At 38.3% G+C, this 17,870-nt stretch overlaps 2 long non-coding RNA genes across 2 annotated transcripts in view; one reads left to right on the top strand and one right to left on the bottom strand.

The window, feature by feature from the left end:
* LOC135327926 (uncharacterized) overlaps positions 1 to 17,870 on the top strand; it is a 90,330-nt gene that overhangs the window by 64,561 nt on the left and 7,899 nt on the right. The gene's annotated exons all lie outside the window — the stretch shown is intronic.
* LOC135327717 (uncharacterized) lies at positions 10,661 to 15,927 on the bottom strand. The gene is made up of 4 exons (XR_010388106.1): positions 15,614 to 15,927; positions 14,785 to 14,886; positions 12,846 to 12,961; positions 10,661 to 11,825 (listed from the first exon to the last, which is right to left on the bottom strand). It is a non-coding gene; the product is annotated as an uncharacterized LOC135327717 (long non-coding RNA).

The following is a 17,870-nucleotide window of genomic DNA, read 5'->3' as shown; positions in this document are numbered from 1 at the left end:
TTTTTTGATGGAGTTGGGGGAACCAGTTGTGCTGTGAAGCGGTTTCTGTTGCACAAAACTGATTGTATAGAACTGAATGAATCAGACATTTTTCAGACTGCTTGGGTTTGAGTGATTTCTGAATTGTACTTGATATAGAAATAAAGAGGATTAAGAAAATATATTAAGAGAACAAGCTTGTACTATCAAAAAGCCTCACCAGGCTGAAACTTTCTGGAAATACAGAGTAGAGCCAGAGGAGGTTAAATAGCTGTCCCTGAAATACTTATGTTTTTCATTTTCATTGTATTCATTTAATCATTTTCAGTTTATTCAGAGGACACAACTATAAAAATTGCACTACTAAAACTGCAAGGGTTTCATATTTATTAACACCTGCCTACACAGGCATCAACACTTCAGAAGAGCAGCGTGGCCATGTAGCAGCACAAAATAACAAAGACAAACTGATCTTGCTAGTTAATCAGTCATTAGGTGTATTTGAAATTTTGTATTATGTTCATATTGCTCATTAATTGTTATCAATATCTTTGGCCAAGAAAATGAAGATGTAGAGTGCAGCACCTCAAAGAGGGTGCAGCCTGAGCTCTCTGGACGCGTTTGGTGTGTTATGCATAGGTTCATATCAGATATGCACTGACTCATTAGCACTCAGGCATCGACTGAGACAGATCTGCTTTTGACTTCTAAGCTGAAACTGATTATTGAGCAGCATAAGACAAGACCAGATAGATACTCAGATCATATCACCAGCAATTAAACTATTGCTGGGAATGTTATTCCCCAATGTTGTTAGCTCACACCAGAAGGTATTTCTAACACTACAACATGATAGTTCTGTAGACATTCTACCTCTTCCTAAAATTGCCTCAATAATCCTGACCAAGAAAAGTAAGAGGTTTATTTTAATTTAATGAAGAGCATTGAGTGTGACTGGAGAACAAACTTTCGATGTGATATTATCCCTTTTTCAATGTCATTTAGGTGACAAAGCTGCGAGCATGCTCACAGCTAATTGACCAACTAATTGCTGTCACTAAATAGAATTGGTTGAAGGCAAAAATCCACCTATCTGTATAGAAACAGAAAAACGGAAACAGCAGCTGAAACTGGGTGTCAAACCATGGCGAAACCTTCTTCGTGAATTCTCTTGGAATGAGGATTTCAATATGTGGTGTGTTCCCACAAATACAATTTTGAAATGTCAAACAAATTCTGAAAATCCCGATGATAAAAAAAGACTATGAATATGGGGATAATTAATGTCATATCAACAAGAACTGCTTGGAAAAGGGTTAGAGTTTGTTTGTTTGTTTCATGACTGACAATTTCTCTCCCTAAGAGAAATCTAAGAGTATCTAAGGAGGTCAAACATTTTGTGCAAAAATCTTCATTTAGAAAAAAGACTTGGAAAATGTTGACTATAATAGCTGATTCTCTGTACAGACCCCTAGGCAGAAAGACTCTTCTTCCGAGAGAAAAGGACAAGAAATCTGTATGAAATAAGCCTAAAACTCAGATTATAGAATGCTTGTAGGGCAGTGCAGACCTGGCTGCTCATTTGTTTCTGATTTTACATAAAAATAAACTTGGTGTGGGGTTTTTTTTGGTTTCTCTTTGTTTGCTTTCTAGCTTTAGGAGGGAAAGGGCTATTAAGACCCTTGATCTATTCATCAGACACAACAGCATGGCCTTTTTCATAGCAAAACATTTCAACAGCTTTTTAATGAGGAAGTGGGCACAAACAATTATCTCAGCCCTGAAGAGGAAAACTAGGCTTACTTCACAGGTCTTTGCAAACACAGGTGTGTTGCATCCTAAGTTACCTGCCAGACTACTCCAATAACACTGGCAATTCACATATCCAAAACTGAACTGTAAAGCCTAGATTTTCATGGCCTGTCTGCTGGGGGGAAAAAAAAATCAATCAAAAAAAAAAAAAATCAGTCTCTCTAAAACAGCTGATTTCTTAAGCCAAGCATTTTTCTTCCCTAATTTTCAGTCTTCTGTCTTCTTATTTTTGTAATACTTCCAGATGTTCACCTTTTATTCTTACAATGATGGAATTAAGGACCAAACAGGAGCAAAGCCTGTGCATGCTAGAAACTTTACAAACACAGAGCAACTAGAAATTCTTACCCTTCCAAAGAGTTAACACTTGAAAGGGGAAGGATAGAAAATCAGAGACAAGACATAGGTAAAGTAATCAGTGGACCACAGAAGTGGCAAGCTTGTTCTTCTGATAAACATTCATTTTTTCCTCTTCCCTTTAAAGGGGAGGATTCACAAGGCTTTTTTTTTTTTTGCTTCCCCCCCCCCGCCCCCCAATTCATAGTGTAAGACTTTGAGGATTTGCTACCAGAAAGATAGAAAAGGGGAAGGGCAGGTAGAGTAACACTGGGGTGAAGGGATTATATATAGGAAGCCAGATAGCAAGGCAACGAGTGCCTAATTGGGGGAGGGTAGAGGGTATCAGCTGAGTGTTGCCCTTGCTGGTGTTTGAGGGTGTTTGTCTGATATTGCTTCTCTTTTCTTGCTCCTGCAGAAAACTTTTTCTGGGTTTGATTCCCTGCTGCAAGTTCCTCCCCAGCCCAGGAAAGGCAATGCTGGAGGAGCTTGAGTGTTCCTAGGGGAAAGTAAAGATTTCCTGAATTTGTTTTGGTAGCCTCTATGCGATGAGGATGATGCCAGCTATGCCCTGGGGTACTCAGAGCCTGAATTCACAAGAGAGGGACCTTAGTCGTGCCTCACGTGAGCATGATTGCAGAATGGGATACCAGAGCCCAGGCCTGCCAGTGCTTACTAATCAGAGGAATGTTTAAAACTAAACGTAACCCTATTGAGGTAGAGCCTATTATGCTTGTAGGATCAGACCAAAGCAACTTTGAATGCATCTCAATGGAGGACATGCTGTTTGTTTACCACCTGAAATTAGATTTAGAGAACTAAAAAGCTGAATTTTGTCTTGAGGCTATACAGAGGGAGGGTTTTTCAGAGGAGCCAAAGGGAGTGTTGTATCTATGAGTAAAGGTATTAAAAATGCATTAGCTTTAAGATGTTTATACTGTGTGTTATAGTGCTTCCTGAAAAAGTTGATTGGAAGTTGTTTGGAGTGTGTGAAATAAATGAAAGGACAAAGGACTTGGGTACTTCTTGAATTTAATATTTATTTTTATTAAGACGCAAATGCTGTTGAGCTCATTCTAAAAGAAAGTATCATGGTATGTTTTGATATTGCCTGTATAGCAATAACAAGCTTGTAAAAACTCCAGATGCTTAATTTTGATATGTCAGGACTCTGATAATTATGTGATCTCAATGCGTACAATGTCGTCTTTAAGAAAATACACGGTGATGTAGAGTTTACATTATTGCAATTATCAGTTACTTCAACTGAAGTTAGTGCAATTATCTTTAAGTAATTTTTGTAACTCTGGACAGAGAGACAGCCATGATGCAGCAAGCTTCTGCCTAACAGAAGAGAATTCAATTTTTTTAACACCTCTCATATTGCTTACTGAAGGGAAGTGTTGGGGGGAGAAGGAGAAGGAGTGGAAATGTATTTCTTCTCCTAAAATCTCCAGGGACTCCTTTCCCCCATACCTCCTTAAGTTCTCACAGGGTTTTCCCCTCCATTGCTCCTAGAGTTTAATTTTCTGTGACAGATTTTGCATATGGGTTTTCTTTTGGGGGGGGGGGGGGAGAGGAAAGGTGATCTAGTTGGTTACCTGGAACATGAGTGCTTTCCTTCCTGTGTTGTCAACTTACAGACACATTTCTATCCAAGATTTTTCTTTCCAAGTTCTAATTAGTCTGGTCTAGATGCCTCACTGAACAATTACTCATCTCTTCTGGCATTTCATGAAGCTATTTAATCTCTTATTCCTTCAAAAAGCAAAAGTTTCATAGTTGGCAGGTATCATTTTTAGCTTCTTTCATAGTGCAAAGATAACATTCACTTTGGGGCATGGCAATACCACCCTGCTCACTCATTAACTTCCCACTTATGTTCTTGCAGACTCCTTCAAAATTTTTCATCTGGCTGTTTTTAGTGAAGAAATTCTTCCACAAAAAAACCCCAAGTTTAATACTTATTGAAAATATTTGCAATGAAGCTTGCAGGCCATAGCTGTGTCTTGCACCATGACCTCAGCTGCTGCCTATTTCTCTGTTATGGCCTCAGGACAGTACTGACAGAGACTGTTGTGCTGTGCCCTATACCCACATATTGGGTGAGAAAACCCTTCCTCCAAAGTATATGGAATAGACGTTGGACAGGACTTGCAGGTGTGGAGTGAGGTGACCCTAGCCGCCTTAGAAGGCCTTCTAGGGGCTCTGAATTTTGAGATGCAGCAAAAAGTACATACTTACAAGATATCCTTCCTTGCCTCACTCATACTACTGTCTGCACTTGATGTAAATGAGCAGGACAGAAGCACATAGGTATGTGAGACTCTGTCTACCCTTGGAAGTAGCCCAGAGGCAGCATTTAGGCACAAGCAATTGCTCTTCCCACAGTGATATTTTCTCATAGATATAAAAGCGGGTAAGCAGGGCCTTTCTGCATTAGTCACAGTTTTTACTATTTGAGTGGATGCAGTAGTAAGTTTTAAATAATAACTAGTTTCTGGGTGATAAATAATCCAAATGTCATTCTTTATGCCATTAATGAAGTTTAAAAATAGTTACACATACTGTTTCACTTGGAACCACACAGAAGAGATGGTCAGCCTGGATCTGCTGGGCCTGTGGAAATAAGTTTTGGGTTGATAGGAAAAATTGGGAAGAAGAAGGGAGAGAGTTTTTGGTGCGCATATTTTCTTTTCTTGTGTGTGTGTGTGTGTTTTTCTCATTGTTTTTTGGCAAAACAGAAGAACTGTAGTGTGAATGTGTGCACCAACCAAATCCAATAATTATAACTCATCATAAAAACAAGAGGAAGGTGATAGCACAATATCTTCCCCCTTTGATTTTCATCTATTATACCCCACAGTGAAGTAGTAGGAGCATTTATCCAGGAGAGGTTGAATAGATGACAAGGGAGTGAGAACAAGAATGACTGTATAGTTTGGTAGTAATTCTTGGAACTCACTTGGAAGAAAGTAGACCTTGGTCTCAAATCTTGCTGTGTAGCCCATGCAAAGTGAAAGAAAGTATATCAACGGATATAAAGCAAACCACAGAGTAGCTTATGGTGGATGGTTAAAGCATTCTTCTCAAACATGAAAGAAAAGGGGAATTTGTAGACAGGAAATAGACTTGAACATGGACAGCTGTATTTTGAGTCTAGCCCTTCATCAATGTATTGGCACATACTCTTACTGAGAAGGACTTAATATGTTACCTGCAGTAAAAGAAAGACTGGGTGGCAAGGTGGGAGAAGGATCCAAAGAAAAAGAATAAGTTGGGCAGAACCGGACGTGGGGAATATTGGAATTAGTGTCACAGAAAAAAATAGGTTGGAAGGGACCTCTGGAGTTCACATAGTTTAGCTTCCTGATCTAAGCAGGGCTCACTTTAATGTTAAATCAGGTTGCATCATTTAAGTGTCCAGCCTGCTATGACTGGACTCTTTATAGCCTGCTCCCATTTAAAAATAGAAGAATCACTAAAGAAGTATGGGAAAATGCATCCTTTGGGTTTCATGTTGAATAGGTCTGGTTCAGTAAAGCATCATATTACAGTTGTTGATGTGGCACTGAGAAAAGGTGTCACAAGCTGTGCCAAGGAGTAATTGAGAACTGTAAAACTAATCTAGGAACTGAGGAAACAAATAGTACATAATGAAGCACCAGAGGAAAGGTTAACAGAGGGAGCCCAACAAAAAGCAAACACCAAATACAGCCAGAAGAGCTCAGCTGCTGAACAGTTTTGCAAAGTGATTTAAAAGAAATCAGCTACTGATAACATGGAACAGGAGGCACAGAACAGGAAGAAAGCATTGCAGATCCCTCTTTGTACTTTTCTTGCTTGTGGACAGAAGGGATATTAATTTGATTAAAGATCAGAAGATTATGGTGTTAGAAATGGAAGGATTAGGATGTCTGCAGATTCCTCTTGAAGTGGTTAGTGTGAAGATAAAAGCTATAATAGATTAAATAGTTCAGGGAATAAGAGCTGGAAAACTTTAGCATGTAAACTGGGGGAAGCATTCTAAGGCAGTTAAAATGTTATTTCACTGGAAGCATGGAAAGATGTTCAATTTTAAGTTTATGAAGAACAAAGGAAACATAATATTTAAAAATGTCAGCCTGAAGAAACCTCAGAATATTACAGCGTCTGTGTTCTCACTATTATTTAAGTTTCAGAAAGAAAAATTGGACCTTCATAAAGGCTTTTTGAGGCATTTGAGAATGATAATGGACGGAGAATGTTCTCCTACTTGGTCTCATCATCCTCCGGGAAGGAGAGATCAATTTATTGCAGCCTTAAAAGGGCTTAGCTAATTTAGTTTTGCATGTGGCCAGATGCTCTAATCTAGGGAGTGGGAGCAGGGACAGAGCAGGGACCCATCCTCTGTCTCAGGAAGTGGCTTCCTATGAGAAAGCCTCAGACCACAGAGCCTTCACTGATCATTAGATCTGGATAATAGTACTCGGATCTTCAGTTAATGTAGAATGGTGAGAAAAATGCTTGCTTAGCAATAAAAGGTGAAGCCATAGTCTAGCATTAACTGGAAGGATTGCTGGGGCAGCTGTGCAGCTAATGCTGCAGTTCATCACCGCATTTAGATTACGTACGCTCTTGCGGTGTACGTAGCAAGGGCAATACGAAGGAGTTGCAAGGGAAGGATAAGTCTGAAAATGGTGCAGTTGCTAGGCACAAAAGGCCTAGCTACATGCAGACCCTGCTCTTGGGCAGGGCTCTTGTGGCTTTGGTTCAGAAAGACGAAGTAGAGGGCCAGCAGGGGATTCACAAACTGCAGGAAGGGGACCAGGGGGCATGTGAGGTGTGTCAAAGCAAATGAAATGTGGACTCAGCAATAAAGGGAAGTCAGGATGATCGCAGATATGCATTCTGTTGATCTGTTGTATGAACGTGTTTGCAAGTTTTGTGGTTGTCTTTAAATTTGACAAATTATAATTTATTTCCATCACATACTGAAGAGGTTTGCTACACTGGGTGCCTGTCTGTCTGTCTATCTGTCTCTCAATCTTCTCCCTACCCCAACTTCAAACTCATTTCTATCACACTTGGTATTCAAATCTTTTAGGTCTTTCTATTTGTTTTTAAATGTTTTCCTATCAGGAGAAGGTATATATTCTTCCTTTGTCTTTCAGTTACTTTGTCTAAATTATTTAGAGCTCAGATTTCTTAAATGCAGTCTCCTATAGAAAAAAACTTGTCATGTACTAACTAGAAAAATAAGAATGAAAATGTAGTTAGAAACTAACGTTATTCTTTGATTGGAAATGTTTGTCCAGTCCTCTCTGCAGATGTTCTTATTTAGTAAAACACTGTTTTATGAACGGGACTCAACTTCATAAACAAACGTGAAGATAATTGCTTCTATTTTACTGATACTAAAAACTAGACATGGGGTATAAAGTTACTTAGCTGAAGTTGTTTGAATTGTCAGCAACAACCCAGTACTATGATACTGGAATAACAACACTAAGAAAGAAAGAAAATTAATAAGGAATAATGTAGTCAGAGGAGGAAGGATTTAGAACATGCTAGTACCTGGTCTGATTACAGATGGAAAGAGGACTGTTCAATTTGTAGATAAATTTAGAATAATGAGTCTTGGAGTGTAGGCTAAAGTGAAAGAATATCTGCTAATTGGAAAGTTGCTGCTGCTTGCTGAATAGAAGATGACTGGTAAGCTAATTTAGAAATATTCCCATAAGATTTCTGCTTAAGGTTCAGTGCCACAAAAGAAGGGACATGAGGATGAGATTTGCACTGAGGGTGAGCTGGAACTTTTTTCAGACACCTTACAAACACAGGATTAGTTTGGACTCTGTATGGATTTTAACTCTCTCTAAAGCCTGCTATGTTAAAAAAGAATCACCAAGATAAGCTCCTTTCCAAATGTTTTTCCGTCAGAATGCCTCAGCCTACAAAAGAAGCGTAGATCCTCTCTTTCCCTTGTGTTAGCACCATTTATCAACATGGTCCACATAACAACACTTTCTTCACAATAGCAATATCCCTGATAGGGTTCAAAATCCCATGACATTGCCATTGCCACACATGTGTATGGGTATCTGCAGGATTAAAAAGTAAGAGCAGAATTTTGATACTTTATTCATACTGAATTGTGCTGAAACACCTGTGGAATAACACGCTGTTCAGCATCATCTTTACCCTGTCCTGAAGAACTCCCCTGGTCACAGAGGACATAAACTCCTTTTGCAAGCCAGTTTATGAACACAATCCTACAGCGTGCCTCCAGGAATTGTTTGTTCTATGATGTTCCACTATGGTGTAGGCTTTTGAGATTCAAAGTCTATATATGTAACTAAATACTATCTGCACCGCTTATTGAGGTTGTCTTGGCAGGGATGGATCGGGCAGTACCATAACGTAATGTTTCAGCTACTTGATTTATGCCAGCAAGTGGGAGTCTGCACAGATTTACAGGCTTAGCCTTAATCCAGTCTGCCAGCACTGAGGCCCTGCTCCTGACCCACATTGCCACTGGAACAGGAGCATGCTCAGGTCAAGGTGGAACTAAGATTCATTATGCACTGCTTGATCTTTCAAGGCAAAATGGCTCCCAAATAGGTAAGTCAAGATTACTGCCTTTGCCAGTTTGACTTGAGACTTAGAGCTACCCTTTTTTGCCTCACAACCCTGTTTGGAGTTTCAGAAGGAAGCCAAGGTGCTTCTCTCTGAAGGCTGACCGACAGAAGAGCAAGTGGCGCATGGCCCTGAGTAGTCTCTATTCCCATCCTTCCGAATTCACTGAAAGAGAAGTGTTCAGTAGGACCCACATTCCTGCCATTAGATGGAATATACTAGGAGTTGCATGTTGCCTATAAGAGGATTTAAGAGAAGTTTAGACTGCAAGCTTCCCCTCCCCTTCATGTTGAGTGTTCCTTTGAGGATAGTCCAGGTTCCATTTAATAGCAGTAGTCTTATATATTAAAAAGACCTGCTAACTGCATAGTTTCTGAACATCGGTTTCTTCACTGTTAGGAAACCTCCTTTGTATTGACTTGTTTCATTTCTTTTTATTTGGCATTTGCTGCCAGGATGTGTGTTAGCAGCTCTGTGGTGGGGGAAAAGAACAGCTGATTGGCACCATGGTTGAGGGCAAAGCTGCATCAGTAAAGCTGTGTCATTCTTAACAGCTTGAAAGAAGAAAATAAGGACATCCTGTGTGTCTAAATATCCAAAATCCAAGAAATGAGGCCTCCTTGCAGTCTTCATTCCATGCTGTGTGGCACAACCATATACATCAAGGGTAGTGCTCCGACTGAAAAGAAGCCTTGAAGGGTAGGAAAGGCAATACCTCAGCAAAACTAGTTCTAACCAAACCTGACCTCCTTTTACTGATTATGAAGCTGTTTGGAGAAGAGCAGAAACATGCTAATAGGGAGCTTGAAGAATAAAACAAGATGAAACAAAAGTTATTGGGAGAAGCTGGGACTGGCTTGTCGCTGACTCAGGAAAATGTGGGGCAGAATGCCTCTCAAAGCCTTTATTGACCTTCATTCATCTGGAGAGCAGATGGGCATGGTCTTAAAGTGTGTTTCCAGGGAGTGGATTCCAGGGAGGATTTTATTCTAAAGCAATGATTTTACTTTTTTTTTATATAGCTTGTGAACTTCTAAAAATTTTTATAGTGGAAGCGTGAGTCCCCTGTTGCAAATATCAGCCCACTGAAAAACATTCCTGAGAAAAAGGTTGAGCAACCACTATGCTGGGGAAAAAACACTTCTCTGGGTTAAACGGGTCAGGGCCTGATGGTGAATGCCAAAGGTTAGGCAGTCTGCCTGCCTTCCACCTACAAATTAACAAAACTGATTGTGCCACACAGCCAATCTTAATTGCTTAGACCTTTTCAGAGGTATTGTTCCTACCTTAGGAGGAAACTCTAGTGTAGAGGCTATTGTTACTCTTTGCTTGGAAAAGGCTTTAACTTAAACTTTGGCACACTCTGAGAGAATATAGAAAGCCTAACAACTTTTTCTAAGGCAATGTGCAACAGGATTTGCTGATTCTAATAATATAGAATATTATAATAGAATGATTTCTTCTAATGAGACTACATATTATGATTAACATATTATGATTAAAACACCACCTGGCAAATGAGAGCAATAAAATTCTTAGAGGTCTTTATCTTCTGAGTATTAAGAGTTCATAGCTTACTAATAACCTTGGGACTTTAGATCCTAATAATAATGCTTGGTGTTGCTAGGGAATGATGCTGCATGATATGTAGTGAATGCTCTGTGGAAAACATATGCCTAAGACACGATGGCACTCACTAACTCTTTTGATTATTTTATTGAACCACGTATAGAGTTTAATGACCCACAAAGCTGGATGCAGTTTGCGGTGTTTTGTTGACATTGCTTGTCCTGATCAATTAGTTAAACAGCACTTTTACTGCAACATGGATATTTTTAATAATATCAGCTGATGATATTATTACAGTACTCTGTAGCATGGTATTAGATGCAGAAGAAAACAATGAGTAGGGTTCTCCTGTGCGTAATGGTGGTTGTCTGCCACTAAACCACTACGTGCCTAGACAAATCATATCTGTTTACACCTTTGCCTAGGAAGATAAGCGAGTATATCAGGGCAAAGCGCATTCCTTGCTCCCTTTGTTAAGATGCTTAATATAGGGGGTTCACATATATACCTGGGGCATCTATATATTATCATAAGGCAAATAATATCAATAACTCTAGAAAGAAAAAATGAAAATGCACACTTACATTGTGGTGTATAATTGCAGAATAATTATAACACCTTATTTAAAAAGAAATGCAGGCCTTGGAGCAATGATATGCATGGCAAAAGATACAGCTGAATTGGAGTACTCTGATGGATGAAGATGGTGATGCGGTACCTTTTTACAGAGTGCAGGTTTACCACCTCAAACAGGCTAGCCCTGCTCACAGACTAACGTGGCAGTATCATATGGGTCCTATGGAACATCCCAAGTTATATTAGCTGGCAATCTTGCTCCTACAATGTATTGGTGTCTTTATATATTCTCATCTCTCCTCTCCACCTTGGCCAAAGGGCTCATTTGCAGTTCTGTCTTACTTTACCAAAAAATAAGGTTTAATGCACTGTTGATTCACTATATGTGATTGTTCTATTGTCTATCCATCTATCTCCCCCATGGACACTGTTTTAAACCTGTTTGTTGATCTCATTCAAATTCAAGAAAACTAAATTCCTGTAAACTTCTTAAATTGGCACCTTGACAGAGGAGAGACTTGAGACTGATGTTCCTGGTGGCAGGAAAGGCAGGTAGAAGTGAACTGCTACTTGTGATTTGTTGGGGATAACTTGGCAGTGGTAATCTGATCCGTCAACCTGTGGGTAGCTCTAGACCATCTCCATGTTGTCTGTTTCCTGATAAGATATTAAAGGGAATGTAGGCTGAGTGTTACTTTGAAGCAGAGGGGAGAAGTCTGAGTTACAAAGAATGACTACCATAGGAAAACAGGCTTTACTAGTTCTTCTGTTCACAGAGCAGCTTGTTATACATCTTCCTTGCCTCCTTCCACGCTATCTCATGTATGTGAAGTGACTTTTCATATTTGCCTGAAAGTATCCTTTGCTCAGCAATTAGGTCATACCTCTTTACTCAAATACCTCACATGGATTTGGTTTTGACACCAGAAGAACCCCTGAAAAACAAAAGGCAGGACACAGTGAGATTGTAAAGCAGACTGGCATCATCTGTATGCTTTTATGTTAAAACAAAGGATCTCAAATAACTTGAAGATCAAAACCTTGTTGCTCACCAGTCTCTGTATTCCACAAGAATGCCAATCTTTTGTGTTCTGGCTGTTCAAAACAGGTACTGAACTTTCTTTTGCATGCACGCTTATCACATTTTGCTTCAAAACACTGCTTTTCCTGCAGTCAAGTCTGTTAGATGTTTGGATAACATTTACTTGGGAGCTGAACATCCACATAAAAGCTCTGTGTATAACTTAGATTCCAAATGGAGGAAATAAATCACCACAAAAATATTTTGTTACACCTCCATCCAAGAGTGACTGTCAACTTTAATCACTCCCAGCATGTGCAAGTGTTTTGAGCTTCCATAGAGCAATTTTATATTTTAGATGCAAAACATATCTTCCCTGCAATACCTTTGTTATACAGTTGAAAATGGTAATATCAAAAGATACTTCCTTGCCTTCTCTATGATCTGAATCAAACTTTTTGAGTGTGCATCTTCCCATTCCTGGTTTCCCAAATCTGCTGGGTAATGAACAAATGCAGTACATGTTCATATGAAGCCCAGAGTTATTTCAAACATTATATCAAAGATGAAACACCAAGGACAGTCCTTGGCAAACTACTTATGATAGCCACCTTGCCTGAGCTTTAATCCAGTCAGGTGCTGAATGCTTCCAGTTCACCTTGTGAAACTGAACTGCAAGTGCTCAATAGTTTATCTATAGAGGCCTCAGACCAAGGGTTTTACTGCCATAAGGCCTAAGTCAGAGCTAAGTAGGGACATCGATGTGGCCCAGAGTAAAACATTGCAAAGGGAGATTTGCTGAAAATCAGCAACAATAAGAAGGTTTGAATGGGAGAAAGCCAGGGATAATACTTCACTTCATCAACCTTCCATGTTTCCTTTTAATACAGCCCTATTTATAAAACAGGCTTTTATTTCTATTCATTCTTGATACCTTATGTCCCCTGTGAGTGGTGTTCAGAAATGTTTTTCTTAAGCCACGTGTTTCTTTCAAAGTGGGTGTCAGTCTCTAGGTAGTCTTCTGTAGCATTAATATTGGGAAATACAGGCCTTCAAAAAGGGAGGGAAAAATGTATTTAGATGACACATTACAACATGAAAATTCAATAGCTAGGATAAAACACAGAGGCTGATCAATAAGAGATTATTTCCAAACATTTCTAATTAGAAGAAGCAATATAATCATTGCAGTGAATTAATAATTAGGTCTTAAGCACTGGAGAGAAAACAGCGTTTTATGTTGTATTACTGAACTCCGAGTGTTCTGCACCATCAAGGTTCCACCAAAGATCACTAGCAATCAAGCCAACAGCTTTTCACCTTGAGGTATAGAGTTTGCATAGACCTCACATGCTTACATGAAACAGCTCTAGTGTAAATGGCTCAGTGGTATTCTAGGGTATGGTTGAGAAATGCTTATAAACATTCCCCCCTTCACTGAGATGTCCAAATACCCTCATTGCTTTTGGAGAAAAATAAGCTTTTGCTTACACAAAACCCTTAATGGTCTAATGGAAGGTCTGCTTTCTACCATCCACTCAAAGGCCAATGTCTCCATCATAAGCGTAAATATTTGTGTCATCCCTGATGGAACAGCGAGAAGTGAAATTATTTGGGTAATGGCTTTGGATGATGGTTTGGGTATTCAAGGTAAACAATGGAGGGAAATTCACAGTGCTGTAATCTGTATCATCACTGTTCTTTGGATATCACTTTCAGTTTTGCCTTTATTATGAAGCAAAGTCTAGATTTCAACTCATGTAAAGCAGTCTAATCTAGTTTTAGTAATGTCTGTAATACCTCACTGTAATACCTCACTCAATTTTTTCCTATGTATTTTTTCTTTCAGTCTTCATAATGCCAGATTAGCCTTAAAATAGTCACTGCCCTGATTATTTTCTAGTGTTCTCTATCAAGTCCTGTAAAGAGTAAATGCACTTATATTGAAGCCATTTACACTAGGGCCAAATGAATCATATTCTGTTTTACTTAATTATTTCTGTTAAGGGAGTCAGTTTCAATGAAATCTAAATGATTGTCAAACTTGGTTTAAATTCAATTAATAGTTCCAGCTACTCAGGAAGGAAGAAACAATAAGGAATATTGTATGTTTTTGTGTGAGGGCTTTTTGGTTCTCTCTCTTCTTTTTTTTTTTTTTTTTTTTTTTTTTTTTTTTTTGAATTCCATCAATTCTAGTGTTTCTTTTGACATGTAAAGCTCCATAAAGAATGCTTACTTTCATTCTTTTAAAGTTAACATTCTTTTTAAGGTTAAATTATTTGAAAGCAGAACTTCTTTTTCAAGTTGAATGTACTGGTTCAAGATTAATTTAAAATAGAAATGGCCCAATTTTTCATATTTCTAGTTGGCTACTGAATTAAAGTGTTACTATCCTACATTTACTTTGAACAGATATAACAATTACAGCAGATGAAATAAATGAAAATTAGGCCTCTGTCTTCTCTTGTGTGTGCTGATGTGAAATACACTTCAAGCCTTCTATTACTGCATTGAAATGAATATCCAGCACAGTTAATTCCTAAGAAAATTATTAATAAAGGATTAATAGAGTAAATCACATTTGATTTGTAACCAAAAAGATAGAAATAACTATAAATAGAGGACCATTTTGTATTTCTATCTACTCTAAAAATGGAGTTATTACAATTAATACTGGAGCTTGTCCTAAATTCTATGAAAATAAAATAGATAATAATAATGGCCCATGGCCATTCAAGCTGTCAGATCTGATGGTCTCATCTGGCTCATAGAACTCAGGTATTTGCTCCAAACAAAACTGTGAATTTGCTTATAATTTTTTATTGCAAACACTCACTAAAAAGTGCTGTTTTAACTTAAAACACATAACTGACCTTAACGCTGTTGTGTAACACAGGAGTGGATCCAGAGTAAATCTAAGAAAGCTAATATCATTTGGACTTATTCCAATGTGTCTGATTAGGAATTGTTCTTTACTGCAAAAAAAAAAAAAAAAAAAAAAAAAAAACTGCAAATATGCAATTACTTGTATATCAGATTCTGCGTCCCTCTTTCAGATATCACTCAGGTAAAACTCCAGCCAAAATGGACAGTAATATTTGGCTTCAGTGACTCAGTTGTGTGTATTGTAATCAGTGCTGTTGATAAATGACAAGGATATAAAAATGTAAATGATATTATAGACAAAATATAATGCGAAGCTTCTAGTGGTTTTGTATCTATTTAAAAAAAAAAAAAAGTTATTAAATAGCTGTAAGGAACTTTCAATCTGAATTGTACCAAACTAGTTCTTGCTTCTACTGCACACTTCACCTCTTAAGCAGTGATATATTTCCATATCACTCTTATATTCTTTATTTTTACTCAAATGTGTGGGAAAAAAAATCAAATGCAAAAGACCAAAGAAATCAGAAGCAGGCTGTAACACCAGGATCAGCTAAAGCAAGTTTGTCCAGAGGGGAGAAAAAAAGTCAAGACTTGGTGCAAAATCAGGTAACCTTTCAAAATACAAAGATATCTTTGCTGATTGCCAGTCTTGGAACTCCCTTTTGTTTTCCTTGATAGCACCAGAACATTTAATAAAAGCACTGTTTGGACACAGCAGATTCACTGACAACTGCCCCTTTTCTTGTCTTCATACTGGTACTTGTGCAAATATGTAGTGTCTGGGAGATGTTGAACAATTGTGTGAGATTAACTTACTAAACAGTAGTGGTGGCTTGTGTTTTAGCAGTATTATCCATCTTCAGTCTCTAGGTTACATTGTCTCTGCAGACTTGACAATCAGAACTTTGTATTGCTGAGGAGGCATGATGATACAGATTTATGTGAGATACCCTGGATGACAAAAGGACCGTGTTAACACAATTTTTTTATAGTTTTAGCTATACTGTGTCCCATTAACTTTCCCAAAAGAGCATAAAACTGGGTCATATATAGTGTCACAAATCCGAATTTAGAGCTTCCATTAATATCAGTATGAGTTCTGTGGCTGGAGCTGCAAAGATGTAGCCCAGTACAAACTGCTTCACAAAAAAAATGAATTGTTCTCTGTTACTTATCTTTCTGATTGGGAGAGATGAATCTGAAAGCAATCTTCAGAGCAGAAGAATCTGCAGCGATTTCCTGTCATTACCTGTGAAAGTACACAAACTCTTCTAGCAGTTTTCTAATGCCTTCACCCTAACCTTAAATGTTTGTATAACAGATCATTGCAGTAAAAACATAAAGGACTTTTTCTTCTTTCACATGTACCACATCCATTTTGGCCTGGATTTTGTCAGTAAGAATTAAATATGGCAAGGGTTGTATGCAAACCTGAACCAACACAAAAGAAGCTTTGCTGATAAAATGGTGGAGTATGGAAATGCAACCTAAAAATGAGATAATATCTTGGCGGAAACAAGACCATTGTTATGATTCTGCCCAGAAGAGAAGTTCTGTCTGATATATAGCAGCTTGATAGGGTTTTTCAGTTTTGGACTAACACTCTTTGTATACTACCAAAGCTGACTCTAAAACTGATAGCATATAGCACCCTTGCAATTTTCCACACAAAAAGACATGAATAGAAAAATACTCATTTGAAATTTTTCTTTTCAGAAGCTATTGATGATGTATAGGTAGGATTCCAATGGAGGCTTGCTCAAAGTTAGAGACCATAATGTTCCCAGTGTTTGCAGCTCTAGGACAGCAGAATCATACACTTCCTCAAAGCAAGGTTTCCAGCATACCAAACTGTTTCTCAGTTGCCATCCACAATTGAGCAACTGTAAAACTGAAACAATTATTTGTTGAGAGAAAGGGGTAGTAGCACATTTTTGTCTAACACTTTACAATCTGAAGGTAGACAGCACAGTAATAGCTTAACTGTATGTTGTGTGGAGTGGATTTCAACACATTAGATTTACAAAAAAAAGAAAAAAAAAGAAAACTTCTCATTTACCTTGTGAAGACAAGTTTCAGTGGAGTCTTGTGTAGTTTGGTTTCTCCAAGCCAGCAGTGCAAAATAGGCAAATTGTGCTTATGGTACAGATACTCGATTCTATTTTCTTATTTATTTCTGCTCCTGGAAATGTGTGTGTGTGTGTGTGTGTGTGTGTGTATGTATATATATTTTCTTGAAGTGTGACTGAAAGTCAGAATTAAATTCGCAAGCCTCATGTATGCATATCTATATATTAGCCCAAAGAAATAAAATTCATAATCACTCATTCACACATCAACTGCTGTAACTTGTAGGCTCAGCTATTATAAGCAGAACTGTCCATGCAACATCAGATACTATATAGTTCTGTTCCAGCAAATGCTGAATAGAAATATCTATTTAATACAAACTGTGGAAGTTAGAAGAACATTTTGGTATTACTTAATCTAGCATTTGAAGGCTTTTATGGTGCCACTTAAAATTTACAGACAGGAAAAGATTTGATTGAACATGTGTATTGGAGAAGATCACTGAGTTCATAGTATGTGAAAATGAGCACTTTTACAAGTATTCATGAAACAGATTGCCATCTAGCTGGTGAAAGTTGCTGAATTTTGAATTTTCAAAATAGGAAACCCAAAACTGAGAGCTGAAGAAGTGTGTACATAAATATGCAATTGCCATCTGACATATGCTCAGAAATGGCATTCCCAGTAGACTTGCTGGGATTAGATGGTGATGCTCACAGGTGACCTCTTCCCATAGACCTGATCGCTTTGGCTCTGGAGCCAAAGCAATATGACTTCTCCATTTCTTTGGCCACCTGTGCTTAGGTGCCAGCCATGGTGGCTGGACCTGTCCAGTGACCAGCCAGAGTATTCATGATGATCTGTCCCCCTTAGTCCAGGCATAGGAGGCCCTACGATGTCAGATGATGGAGAATCTGTGGATTCTCGCCATTTGATTGCATCCACAAAGAAAGGAATTGGTGTCATGGAAATAAGTTGCTTACTCTGTTGCCACCCAATCTCA

Source organism: Dromaius novaehollandiae, chromosome 3 (assembly GCF_036370855.1).
Source record: "Dromaius novaehollandiae isolate bDroNov1 chromosome 3, bDroNov1.hap1, whole genome shotgun sequence".
Taxonomy (NCBI): domain Eukaryota; kingdom Metazoa; phylum Chordata; class Aves; order Casuariiformes; family Dromaiidae; genus Dromaius; species Dromaius novaehollandiae.
Note: the sequence above shows the minus strand (reverse complement) of the source record. Positions and strands in the feature narration are given on the sequence as shown.